This window comes from Balaenoptera acutorostrata, chromosome 6 (genome assembly GCF_949987535.1).
Source record: "Balaenoptera acutorostrata chromosome 6, mBalAcu1.1, whole genome shotgun sequence".
Lineage (NCBI taxonomy): Eukaryota > Metazoa > Chordata > Mammalia > Artiodactyla > Balaenopteridae > Balaenoptera > Balaenoptera acutorostrata.
Window position 1 is genome coordinate 21624217 of NC_080069.1, and position 13674 is coordinate 21637890.

The following is a 13674-nucleotide window of genomic DNA, read 5'->3' on the forward strand; positions in this document are numbered from 1 at the left end:
GTCTTTAAAATACCTACTTCCGCTTCCCTTATCTGGGATTCACATCCCAGTTAGTGGTCAGCTAGAATTCTAACCACATTGGAGGTCACCGCTACATGGCTTCTCTTATCAGTGGCAACATAGCCACCCCAGGTATTGATAATTAACATAGGGATGTTAAATATGGACTCTCATTGGGGGTATTAGGGCCATTAGAAATATATGATTGCCTAAAGTATTTTAAAGACACGCTTCACCTTGTGGAGTCATATGAACTGTAAAGTATCTACTTGTTAATACGTTTTAAAAAAAATAAATATCTGTGTACAGGAAAAAAAATACCTACTTCTGCTTCTCAGGAAACTCCTGAAGATTGTGTTCCACCAAAATGATGGAGTGAACTAAGGGAGAGAAAGCATGGAATACAAAAAACACGGACTCAAAGATTAAAAGAAATGTGAATGGAAGCACAGAGCAGAGCACAGAGCATAAGAAGTGAATCCTTGAGAAACAGTAACCACCAGTTGACCAAAATTGTGCCCAAATTTCCAGCCCAGATTCATATCACCTAGGTGGTCCCAAAACACATAAGCTGAGAATTTACCTTAAATTGTCCAAACACCAGTTGCACCCTAGGCTTCTGACAGAAGCAAAGGCAAATTCTCTCTGAAAGAAAGTACCTTCTCCCTAGTCCTCAATTAATCTCCACAAATAATTTTTCAAGGACAATGAGTGGCTCACATCCAATGTAACCAAATACACAAGGAAGCCAGGCACCATGAGCAAGAACCAATGGTAACACTCAGACAACATAAGTATACATTAAAGACTTCATAAGGTGAAATCAACACAGCAAAACCACATATAAAAATATATTTACTATTTTCAAAGAAATACAAAAATAAAGGACCTCCAGGTAACAGGAGACTTTAAAAAGTAAAGGTGTCAGGAGTCCCTGAGACCCTCTGTGTGCAGGGCTTTGTTAGGAAGGCTTCCAGGACTCGGCATATAATCACAGCTAAGATTTATTTCAATGAAAGATAAAAAGCAAAGTCAGCAAAAGGAAATGGCACATGGGGTGACGGAAGAAAAGTTGGGATAAATGTGTTGACTTTTAGGAGTGTTCTTTTTCTAGGCATTTGTGTGATGATTTTAACATTTAAAAAAATCATTAAAAGCATACTACTTAACTTTCAAGATGACTCAAAGGTGGGAAGGACTGCAGCAATGCTAAAGGGTGGCTTAGAAATGGATCCAAAACTTCATCTCTTCTCCCACTAGCATTCCCTAAGGAAACATTGTAATCTTAGTAAAAGCAAGACAGATCACCCTCCTGCCCATTTCCAACAATATTGCCAGAGGATCTGCAGCCTCTGTTTAGACAACAATGGATATTTCGTTGGTTATCTGCAGTAAAATTAAGTCCAGTGGTTAACAAATATAACCATAATAAAAATCTTTCACTTGGAATAAAAATTTAGAGGGAAAAATAAATGGAAGAGAATGTCCCAGTGGAAAATGCTGAGGGGCTCCAACCGAGTGTAAACGCTTCCTATCACCTTATTTTTCTCCATGGCAATTATAATCTAACACACTATGTATTTTATTTTATGGACTGTATTTCGGTTCAGGTACAGCTTTTTAAAACAGGCACTGTTAGCCACTGTTACCAAGAATGTGAGGGGCTTGAAACTGTTTTATGGGAAAATTTCAAAGAGGGTTAACAGAAAAAAAGGGGGGAGGGGAACAACGTAGGTGTTTTAAAACTATTTTAAAGACTACGGAGAAGGATGAAACTTTAATTAGGATGAAACAGAACCGTTCGTGGGTAAGAAGGAAGCAAGTTTAACTCACTGTCAAGAACCTTGTAATAATTAAAGCCCTCAGAAAACTGCCTTGTTGGACAGGCTGGTCTCACCCAAAGGTGCGCTATAAAATCTGATGTTCACCTAAGGCAGAAGCCACCTGGCGGGATGACAGGGGCCTTCTGATCACCAGTCAGCAGAAGCGTCTTGGGTTGGTGACTGGGAATACCCGCACAGTGAACAAGATTCTCTTCCCAAGCAATGGCACCGCAAATGAGCGTGCCCCTGAGTGCCTGTCGGTCCTTGGAAGGATCAGGCAACAGGCAGGCCAAGTGGCAAGAGGCTCCTGTTGTTGGCCGCGCGCCCTGTTTTGGTATGAAGCCCCCTTGTCCGGGCCGTCTGCGCCCGGGAATTGGCAAGGAGCGCCCACCCGGCTCCTCTTTCTTCTCCCCTCCGGCCTCCCGCCTCGTAGGCCAACCCCGCGGGCTGGGTTCCCGCGCGCTCCGGCCGCCGCTGCCCTGCCCTGGGCGCTGGGGGCGCATGCGGCACACTGGGCACTCGCGGCGCACGGCGGCGGGGCGGTCCCGGGGCGGTGGAACGCGGCGGCCGGGAGGAAGTGCGGTGCCTGCCCGGGAGCGTTAAGGAAGTTGCCCAAAATGAGGAAGCGTCGTGCACTGGGCGACTGAGGCGACTCCGGCGGCTGGAGCAGCGAGGAGGAGGGGGCTGCTCGGCGCTGCGCCCAGAGCTGCCGCCTGGATCGCGCCAGTCCAGTCCCCGGAGACCCGCGCCCCGCCCTAGCCTCACCTGACACAGGTAGGTGTGGCCGCTCGCTCTCTCCGCTGGGGCCGTCGGGACGCTCCTTTAGGCTTGGGAAGGCGGCGTGGAAGGGGAGAAGGCGCCGAGAGAGGGTAGGAGGCAGCCCTTCCTCCTTGGCCGGCACAGGGTCTGTGCGCCTATGCAAACCCAGACGGGTACGCTCAGGGCCTTCCTGCTTTGAAAATCGGAGGGAACATTTGATAAAATTTTTCGATTGAAAACTAGTCAGTTGTGCCAGCTTTTCTCTTAAAACTAGTTAGTGCCTCTTGGGGTTCAGCTTTTGTACGGGGAGCCGGACCCGTGGGTGTGGGCCTGTGCCGAGACGGCAAAACTTCAGGTGCTGCCGCGAGCGCAGGAAGTGCGGAAGCGGCTGGGTCCTGGGAGACTAGCTGGAGTCCGCAGGCACAAGAAACTCCGTGTCGGGTCTCGGAAAGGACACATTTTCGTTTGGCCATTTACAGAATCCACTGGAAAATTCCGCTGTATTTATCGAAGTGACTCAGTGTAGGGATGTTCATATGCCTGCAAAGGTTTTATTCATACGTTTACTACAGAAAGAAAGAGCAGTTGCATAAAAACATGAAACTTTCTGAACCACTACGAAAATGTAGTATGATTGCCTTTTTTGTTTTTCACATTTTAATGGTAAAATAACTTCATCAGCCAGTAAATGACTTGGAAGAGCAGGGAAGTTTTGTGTAGTAAAATGTGAATTTAAGTTAAAAATATTTTTGGCCGTATGGCTTCAAAACCTTAAACCCACCTAAATAACGATACAAAGGCGATTTTTTTTTTTTGGTTTGTTTGAATATCAAGAACTAGCAAGACAATCACTGGAGAAGCTAGAGTTTCAATCTTTTGGCTGTTCGAGGTGCAGTTGCTTGGGAAAGAGAATCTCATTCACCGTGCAGAGTCTCCCCAGTCATTAAGCCAAGACGTTCCCGACTGGTGATCAAAAGGCCCATGCCATCCTGCCAGGTGGCCTTTGGAAACAGGATTGCAGGTTATTTTAATGAGTTTGCCTGACTTGCCAAAGATTCCCGTTTAACCCAAGTAAAACTGTTGACTGGAGTTGTTCATTTTCTTAAACCCTGGAGGCATTTCAGTGTGTAATTAAAAGACTTGGAGATGTAGTTAAAAGACTTGGAGATACAAATTGTCACATCTGAATCTTCACGTTAAAAAAGAAAAATCATGGAATGATGGAGAATTCCTGAAAGAAATGGAATAGATTCTAGTATTTGTTTTCTTTGTTTTAGTAAGAACAAATTCATTGCTATTACACAGGTGGCATTTTACTTAAATGCAATTTAATTCACTGATGTGCATACCACGCCTCCCTCTCCCTGCAAAAAAAAAAAAAAAAAAAAAAAAAAAGGCCAAACAGTGCATGGATATGTTTGTCTTTGAGGTAAAAGGTTTAAATACTTGTAAAGTATTAGCTATTTTAAGTGAGAAATCTTGTCTACTAAAAATATTTTATCAAATTATTTTGTTCTGTCTACATCGAACTTTTGATCTGTTTAGGGAAATTTTGCAGTAAAATAGAAACATTTATATTCTTTGTATTTGGAGTGCTTCAATATGTAGGATTTTATAAATCATCTTAATAACCAGAATGTTTTTAATGTTTTAAGCCAAGGATAAAAGTGAGGTGTATATTTTAGCTCTTTACCTTTCCTGAGGGATGAAATTGTCAGAAAGATCATTTTATCGCTAGAGTTGCATGTCAGAAATAACTTACCTTAGCCTTCTTTAGGTTCATATTTAGTATTCTAAGTGCAGGTCTGATTTCTCTGTTATTAAACCAAAGACTTCTTAGTAGGACATCACTTAGCACATAGCATATCCATAATCATTATCCAAAACCCTTGTGCCAAGATATGTTTGGGAATTCAGGATTTTTGAGAATTTAGAATTCAAATTTAGAATCTGAATTTCAGCCTTGAGAAAGACATTTCTCAGAATTTAGAAAGGTCTGCATACATACTGATGCCATATGTTACACACCACTCCAACACAGCCTGGGCAGCGTCCTATAATCCCACACGTTAATATTTCTGCACAAACAGTGTGAAAAGTCTCACTAAGTGGAATAAAGAGAGGCTACAAATAGCTGTGTGTCAATGTCACTAAATGAGGTTCCCTATAAAACTCACCAAAAAACCTTGTTTTTCAGCAGTTTTTGGAGTTAGGGCTCTGGGACTGATTCTGTATTAGATTCTGTCAAGCTACTGTTGCTTTTGAAAGCAAATTACATTTCTACTGCCCAACAACTCACACTTTCCAGTAATTAGATGGGTAATTCCCCCCTTTCCAGGAAGCCTGAAATAGCAAGACTTCCCTGAATTTTCAGTGATAACAATCAAAATACAGATCCTCCAAGTGAGAATAGGATCTTTCATCCTTACTGAGAGACTTTCCAACAGCAAAGTTTCTGACAGTCTGAGTCTAGAGAAAGAAGGCAGTAGTTACTTAAAGAAAGGCTATTACCACCCTTCACAGCTACAGCATGGCCTTGGAAGAAATACTGTTTCCTGTTCACTTTGCAGCTCGTTCTATCTCTGTCTGTTATCTGTACCTAAGGAATGGCCGGGTACTTTGTACAATCTGAGCTAATTTTTGCTTTCTCAGCTTTTCACCAAATAGATTTTTTTCCCAACGATCCCCTAACTCACCACCACCCTGCCCCCCAACACTTTCTTCCACTTCTGGATTGATTTAGCTGCAAATGAGTGGAGAGAAAATTAGGAACTTAGGCCTTTGGGTAAGAATTTTTTAAAAATGTCTGCACACTGAACATTGGTTTCCTTTTACAGCAATTGAAATCAAAAGGCAGAGTCTTAAAGAGAGATTGGAATTAAATTACCTGAGTTAATTATATCTTACCATCTTACTCTTCTACCTCGGAATTGAACAAGTTGGGTTTTCTTTTTCTTCCACTCAGAAAAAGAGAGTTTTTTTAAACTGAGGAATTGTAGGAAGATTAAAAAAACTAGGCTGATTGGATTTTAAAGGAAAAGTTTATTCATTCATTTTGACTTTATATTAGCAGGAACATTTTCTACTAGCTTATAATTTTGTCTGGCAAAATGTTAGCCTGCGTCGGTTTGAATTTTTTTTTTGCCTTTAATAATTATGTAAGTTTTGCCCTATGAATCCTGAAAGGTGGTTGCATTGGAATCTTAAGTATAGTCAAATTTAGCCACTGCCAAAAATACCAGTAGAAGGAAGAATATTTAGTTTCTATTACAGTATGTTTAACAAATCAAAAATGACTCTCTCTTGATTCTTTTATTTCTGGGAAACTGTGTATTTGTTTTGGTGGCTGCCAGAGGCTGATGATGGGAAGAGGAAGGTGAGGATGATTTAGAATATTGTTAACACCTCAATTACTAAGGGGGATGTACTGAAAGCTTTTATGATGGGAAGAGGAAGGTGAGGATGATTTAGAATATTGTTAACACCTCAATTACTAAGGGGGATGTACTGAAAGCTTTTATGATGAACAGTATCTGGTAAGCAGCATCCTCTGTCCTGGGGGTACCTGGCTCTGACCCTGGAGTCCTGGCTCCTGAACCTGGAGAAGGCAGTACCCCTCAGTGCTGTGCTGGAGCCCTGGTGGGGAGTACAGATGTGGGAGGACACTGCGCTTCCAGATTGGCATGCTAAGTGTCACCTCTTTGCTCTGAGCAGAGGCTGGGCAGGCAGTAGGATTGACAGGAGAGTGTAGGGCTGATGTCAGAGTCAGTGAGGCTCAGGCCTGGATACAGTCAATGGGGGGGAGTGTGGAAGGAAGGAAGAGGGCCAAGGGCCAAGTGTTAGGAAAAGTCACAATTTAAATATTGGTTTGTTTAGTTATACTCAGAATGGCTACAAAGAGCATTTGAATGTCCAACAATTAACCTCCTACATTCCCACTCCATCTCTTTGTCTTAATTGCTAAATCTTCATGCTGTCTTGGTCAGTCCAACAAGTTATTAAATCTATCCGTTTCCATTCAGTTGTCATGGAAATCTTTTGGTTCGACCAGAGTTAATCTTTCTTTTTATTTAATTTCAATTTATAACACCTTCCAATGCTCTAGTACTGCTCCCCCAAAACAATCTTTTAATCTTTTTAGCTATTTCTTCTAGAATTTTCCTTCTTATTTCCTGATGTTATGTTCACTTGCTTTTTTTTTTTTTTTTTAATGTATCAGTTTTAGACAATGTCTCCTGACTTCCTACTCTGAGAAATAAGTGCATGGCAGTCCTAGACTCTTATTACCCAGGATAATCTTCCTATAATTTAGGATTAAGATGTTATTTGGTGTTTGTTTACCTTGTTGAGGTTATATTTACTGCTAGAGCACAGTATATAATATAGTTCCATTTTCTTTCATTTACTCCATGTTGTTTTTCCTGGTGTAAACTCTTGTTTCATTTTTGTGTTTTCTCAGTTGGTCCTGTGCCTGTTACAATTCTCTCCCCAACTCTCTGACGCAAAGCTAAACACCCCCCCACTTGACTCAGTTTCCCACTGAGTCAAATATACCAAGCAACCTATCAGTTCCATTTCTCTCTTTTTCTGGAACCCTCTGCCTCCTTATGCCAGTCTGATGGTTTCTTTTCAGTCTTGCTACACACCTATTAATAACTGAAGCATATTTTGGGGAGTTGGTTAGCTAAATATATTTCCTGCAAGTTGCTGCCCTGTATACTTTTTGGAGTCTTAACATAACTCTTATCAACATTCATGTAGCTTTCAAATCCATTGTAAATCCATTGTCATAATTGTTGAAAACATTTTCCCCAAACTTTTGATTTCTATGGTTATTTGCTTATTTATATAACTTATTACTTTTTGTAGCTTTTGGAACTTTTATAATTTCTCCCGTCAGGACATATTCTGAATCATGCTTCATGAAAGATTACTTTTAGCTCCAATTTAACGGTTAGCAGCTGCGTTTTAAATCAGTCTCAGTGTCACCTCTGTCACCTCTGTATTTGCTCTGACCCTGATGGTTTATTATCTGATTGATGGGATTATGTATTTTCCTGGGACTGGGGAATCCACAGGGCTTTAATCAGATGGCCAGCCTCGATTCCCTGGATTTCTGAAGTGGGTGCTGTGCAATTTTAAATGGTATTCCTAACACTTGGCCCTTGGCCCTCTTCCTTCCTTCCACACTCCCCCCCCATTGACTGTATCCAGGCCCTGAGCCTCACTGACTCTGACATCAGCCCTACACTCTTGTTCAAGTGAGTGAAATGAGAGACAGAATAAAGTTGAGTAAGCAGGGTAACTGTCATGGGCTTGTTCAGAGCCATTGTGCAGGTGTTGTGCATGGTCAGGACATATGTCACTGAACTCTTACACCCCTGTGGTCATAGGTTGCATTGGTTCTTGGAGCACTGTGGGGGACCAGGACTTCCGAAGTCCACTTTGGGAAACACTGGGTAACCTGCTGCCCCTTCACAAGATCCTCAGGCTTTGCTTAGGTGGAGGCAGAATGCCTCTTAAATACTCAGAGTATTTTTTTTTTAATTAATTAATTTATATTTTGGCTGTGTTGGGTCTTCGTTGCTGTGTGCGGGCTTTCTCTAGTTGCAGCGAGGGGGAGCTACCCTTTGTTGCGTGTGCGGGCTTCTCATTGCAGTGGCTTCTCTTGTTACGGAGCATGGGTTCCAGGTGTGTGGGCCTTGGTAGTTGTGGCACGTGGGCTCAGTAGTTGTGGCTCGCGGGCTTAGTTGCTCCGCGGCATGTGGGATCTTCCCGGACCAGGGCTTGAACGCGTGGTCCCTGCCTTGGCAGGTGGATTCTTAACCACTGTGCCACCAGGGAAGTCCCAAAATGCTAAGAGTATTTGAATCACTTGATTGCCCTAATGCTTCAAAGTCACAGTCACTGAATATTTTTATCAACAGTGGTTGAGAGTAGGGGGGTGAGGTCCCACTGGGTTCAAATCCCACTGTGTTTTCAAGCTACTGTTTTTAGTTTTTGTAGATGGAAGCATTACAGGGGATTTCACTGTGATGTACGGTGGAGATCACGCGTGCAGTGCCCATACCTGGCCTGTGGTTAGAACTGGCATAACTGTCACAGTCTCTCCCAGGTGGGTGGCTCTGGGAGTCTGCCCCTGTAGTCTTGGCTGGAGGCTAATAAGAGCAGTCCCAAATCGGTCACAGATGAGTGAGTACTGTCTCTGAAGTTAGTTTCTCTGACCTCCAAGATGGGAGAACTTTCTATCATTTTCTTTTTGAAAAGTGTTAAATTGCATAACTGATGTCTAAGTACATATCCATTGGTGAAGAATTCAGATATAACATTGAAACCCTCCTTAACCACCACCCTCAGCCCCAGCCCATCCCCACTGAGGGAGGGCAACTTGGTGCATATTCTTCTAATCTTTCATCCTGTGCATTCATGCATGTGTATATATGTGTGTATTTTTAGAAGATGTAGTGTTGGTGGTGCGTGTGTGTGCCTTCTTAATACCAATATCATCCTGCAACTTTCTTTTTTGAATCAACAGGGTTGGGGGAGCCCTTCCTATCAGTGATCATCGTGTTTTATTCCAGGGTGAAAAATATGATTGTTTATTAATAGACATTTAGGATTTTTTTCTAATTTTTGATACTGTAAACAAAGCTGCAGGGAATGCACTTTTTCTTTCATCCTTTCCCTCTGTTTTACCCTTTTCATTGCATTTCATGGAACTGACAGGTTAATCACTTTCTCAAGAAAGATCTTCAGCCCTGTCCATCCTGTTATTCAGGCCATCTATTGAGTCATTTATATTTTAGCAAGCAGGTGGGCAAGCAAGCACAGAAGGTAGTTAATTGTTTATTTTTTAAGTGATACATTAGGCTCTTGCCTAATATTTGTTTTTATTACTGGTTCCAGCGTAGATGTTCTCTTCTTGCTCCATGACCTCTGTCTTCTTTGGCACCTACTCATCTGTTTGCCCATTGGGTGCCTTCCTTCGTGCGGTTAGCTTTTCTGATGTGCTTGGTACTTCTAGGATGTATGCTCGTCTTGTTTATGAGGTGCCCTAGGAGTTAGTCTTTTAATGCTGTGTGTGTTGCATGGCCCTCTTGTAACCTGTCCCCTATGAGATGTGAGGAAGGTGAGAGGTGAGCAGGGCAGGATGAGCCAGTAACCAGTGCGGGGGGGTGCAGGTGTTCTCTGTTCTTCATGGATGTGGCCATACCCTGCCTCTCCAAACGCACGTCTTTCCTACAGAGGGTCTCCTGTTGCTCTTAGGAGTGCCGGCAGCTGAGAAGTTGGAGAGGGCTTGGCTGCCTGCCTGCTTCCCTCTCTGCTTCTCCCTCACCCCATCCCACCCAGGCTTTGTCATTCCCAAGGCACCACACGCTTGGCTCTTCACAGCCATCTCCAGCTGCCTACACTTAGGCTGTGGTTTCCCTCTTCAGTTTGAGCCCATCTTGCTTTGCTTCCTTCAACGATAGCAGTAGTTTTCCAGCCCACTAGTAATATGCCTCCTTTGCTCCCCAGCGTGGTTATGGATTTATATTCTACATTATTGTTTTCAATGCTGTTTCTTTTCTTTCTCTGCATTTATAGCTGCTGCATTTACTTGAAGGGGAAGTCCACCACTTCCTTTTTTTCTTTCTTTTTTTTTAGCAACACCAATCAGCTGATGGTCATAGCTGTGAAGGAAGTGACGGGGAGGAGGAGGGAGAGGAGCTCTCTAGAGCAGGCATGAATGGCAGGCCTGGGGCTTCTTTGGTCTTCACTGTTGCCCTGGGAGCTGGGCCAGCCATCCTGTAGCTTAGGCAGGAAGTATGTCCAAGGAGAGGGCTGCAGAGGTCAGGTCTGTACTGATTATTAGGAAATTGCTAGTCCCAAATCATAAGTTTCTTAGAAACATGTTTAAGGACGCCAGAGATATTAGAGGGAGAAAGGATCTTGGAGAATGTCTAATTCAACCTGCTGGTAAGCAGTGAGGCCCAGAAAGGTAAAGTGACTTTCACTTATCCAGCTGCTAAGTGATCCTGCTGTGATTCAAAGCCGAAAACCCAGGTGTTTCTAATCCAGAACCAGAATTCCTATCCACTACTCCAATGAGGAGCAAAAAGGGACCTGCCGTCATGCCTGGTGGTGAGAAGATTTCAAGTCCTATCAGTGGAGACAGGAGCCTGAGAAGGCAGCCGGAGGGCATAAGCCCAGTCTGACGTGTAGATTTCACTCTTTTACCAGGAGTTTTAGAAAACTTATTATTATCTTTATAGCTTTGTGTTGAGAAATTAAGCAAATTCAGTAGGAATTGGACCAAAAAATCCTGAATCAATGAGAGGTTAATATGAGAATGTCTGATGCTTTTTTTTTTTCCTCAACCAAGCTTATTTATTCACTATCCCACAGGTACACTGATTTTTTTTTTTAACATCTTTATTGGAGTATAATTGCTTTACAATGGTGTGTTAGTTTCTGCTTTATAACAAAGTGAATCAGTTATACATATGTTCCCATATCTCTTCCCTCTTGCATCTCCATCCCTCCCACCTTCCCTATCCCACCCCTCTAGGTGGTCACAAAGCACAGAGCTGATCTGTCTGATGCTTTTGCATACGTCTCCTTCCAACACAGATTGAGCTGACTTTCAAATTTACCACCCAAAGTGCACTAAAGTAATGTGAGAAGCTGGTTTAAAAGGACGCACCAAGCCTTTGTCCGCCCATCAGGCCTGCATCTCTGTGGCTGTCCCCACACAGGACAGAATTGCTACTCTCTGCACACATTACTGTCCCTAGAGTTGGGGAGGGGCATACATGGGGTCCTGAAGGTTGGAATGGAGAAGGAGATAAAGGAAAGTTTCAAAAGTAGTTCTATTCCATGGTGGAAACACTTGTGATGCAGGTGGGATTTCAGTGGTTCAGTGAAAGAAAGGCAGCGTGACAACTGCAAAGATAAGATGTCTTCTAGAATGAAGATAGAAAAGTCATGTATGATTTCCCCGAAGGAGCCAATATCTGCAAAGATGTGTGCATGATATTCTTTCTAGATTATCCCTTCTAAGAAAACTCTGGGAACTGTCAGTATCCATTAATAGAGGAATGATGTATTCGTTTGCTAGGGTCACTGGAACAAAGTACCACAGACATTTATAATGTCACAGTCCTGGAGCCTGGAAGTCTGAGATCAAGGTGGGCAGGGTTGGTTTCTCCTGAGGGCTCTCTCTTTGGCTTGTGGACATCATCTTCTCTCTGTATCTTCACATCTTCTTCCCTCTATTGCATGTGTCTGTGTCCGAATTTACCCTTTTCATAAGGACATCAATCATAGGGGATTAGGGCCTACCCTAATGACCTCATTTTAACTTACTCACCCCTGTAAAGACCCTATTTCCAAGAAAAGTCCCATTCTGAGGTGCTGGGGGTCTGGACTTCAACATATGAATTTGGGAGGGGAAACCGTTCCTCCCACAGTAGGTGGTTAAGTGGAGCCTGGTCTCTCCTCCCAAGTGGCCTTGCTGTGCTGCCACTGAGAGCACGAGGGAGCTCTCCAGTATCATGATGGAGAGATTTCTAAGCCAGCTGAAGTGAGCTTCATGCACAGATAGTTATGGAACATGATGTACGTGGACACCACACACAAAACTAAGCAAATTAAAATGCTCAAGAAACAATTGTCCTTCCTCCTTAGATTAGCATTTTTTTTTGAGAAAAGAAACTTATGAGACCCAGAGAAAAAAAATGAAACATAAGAATGATGAGGAGAGACAAATTCTATAAGATCTTAAGGCAAAACTGCAATGGAAAGTGGGGCAACGGACACAAATTCCACGTGGAAATTAGTGCAAAGCAAGGGTGGCCTTTCCCATCAGTCAGGAAAGGGAGCATGGGTTATCAATTAATGGTCTTGGGAAAACCAGCTGATAATTTGGGGAAAATAAAGCTTTGCTCTGTATACCAAAATAAGTTCCGGATTTAACAAAGAATAAATATATAACAGTGAAATCATAAAAGTGCTAGAAGAAAACAGGTGAGTTTTAAAATAATTGTGGAGTGAAGGCCTTTATAAATATGGTAGGAAATATGGAGACATAATAGAAAACAGTTGATAAGTATGGTTTTCTAAAATTGTAAGCAAGTCCCTATACAAATGAAAAATATATATAAATAAGTGAGGGAAAAAACCTATAAGATATATTTATTTTCAAGGTCTGTGGTAGAGGACCAGTAGCCTTCATATGCAGTGAGTTCTTTCAAATCAATGAGAAAAATAAACACACTCCAATAGAAAGATCAGTCAAGGACGCGAACAGGCAACTCAAAATGTAAATGAACCGAAAGCACGCAAATATGCTTTGCCTCTGTGTAATCTTGCATTGATTTAAGGGTTTGCTGTGTGGTGAGGTGTGGGGAAAAGAGACACTCCCACAGGTCAGCACCAGCAGGGCGGTTGGGTAATGTCTTCCGAAATGTAAAACGCACATGTGTTTTGATTCAACAATTTCACTTTTAGGAACTTATTACACACATAAATTGACAAAAGTGGGAAAATATATGTGCATACAGTAATTCATTGCAACATTTTAGTTTGTAATAGCAAAGAAAGAAGGAAGGAAGGGAGGGAGGGAGGGAGAGAGAGAGACGGGGTGGGGAGAGAGAGAGAAAGAAAGAAGAAAGAAAGAGAGAGAGAGAGAAAGAAAGAAAGAAAAAGAAAGGAAGGAAGAAAGAAAGAAAAGAAAAGGAAAGAAAGAAAGAAAGAAAGAAGGAAAGAAAGAAAAGGAAGGAAGGGAAATATGTATCATGCCTGGTTAAATAAACTATGGTATATCCATGCACTGGAATCATATGTGGCCTTTTTAAACATGTGGAATCTTGTAGACCAAAAAATAAAGATGTCCAAGTTATATTCAGTGAAACAGCAAAATGTAGTATATCGCTATATTTTTAAAAACACATACATGCACATAGCAATGTAGGCTCTATTGGAATGTTATTTACTACATATAGATGCAAGTCTGCCTATACCGATGTGTGTGTGTAAACATGCAGAGAGATCCAAAAGCAAAGGTACCAAACTGTCAGTAGCAGTTGTCTGCGGAGGGCAGTAAGGGAAT

General features: G+C 42.3%; 1 protein-coding gene across 2 annotated transcripts in view; it reads left to right on the top strand.

Annotated features, from left to right (window-relative positions):
- The first annotated feature begins 2422 nt into the window (after nucleotides 1–2422).
- Nucleotides 2423–13674, top strand: part of SYK (spleen associated tyrosine kinase) — a 94258-nt gene continuing 83006 nt past the window's right edge. For both annotated transcript variants that reach the window (XM_007193419.2, XM_007193420.2), the window contains exon 1: nucleotides 2423–2597. The gene's annotated coding sequence lies outside the window, so the exon portion shown is untranslated. The remainder of the gene's footprint in view (nucleotides 2598–13674) is intronic.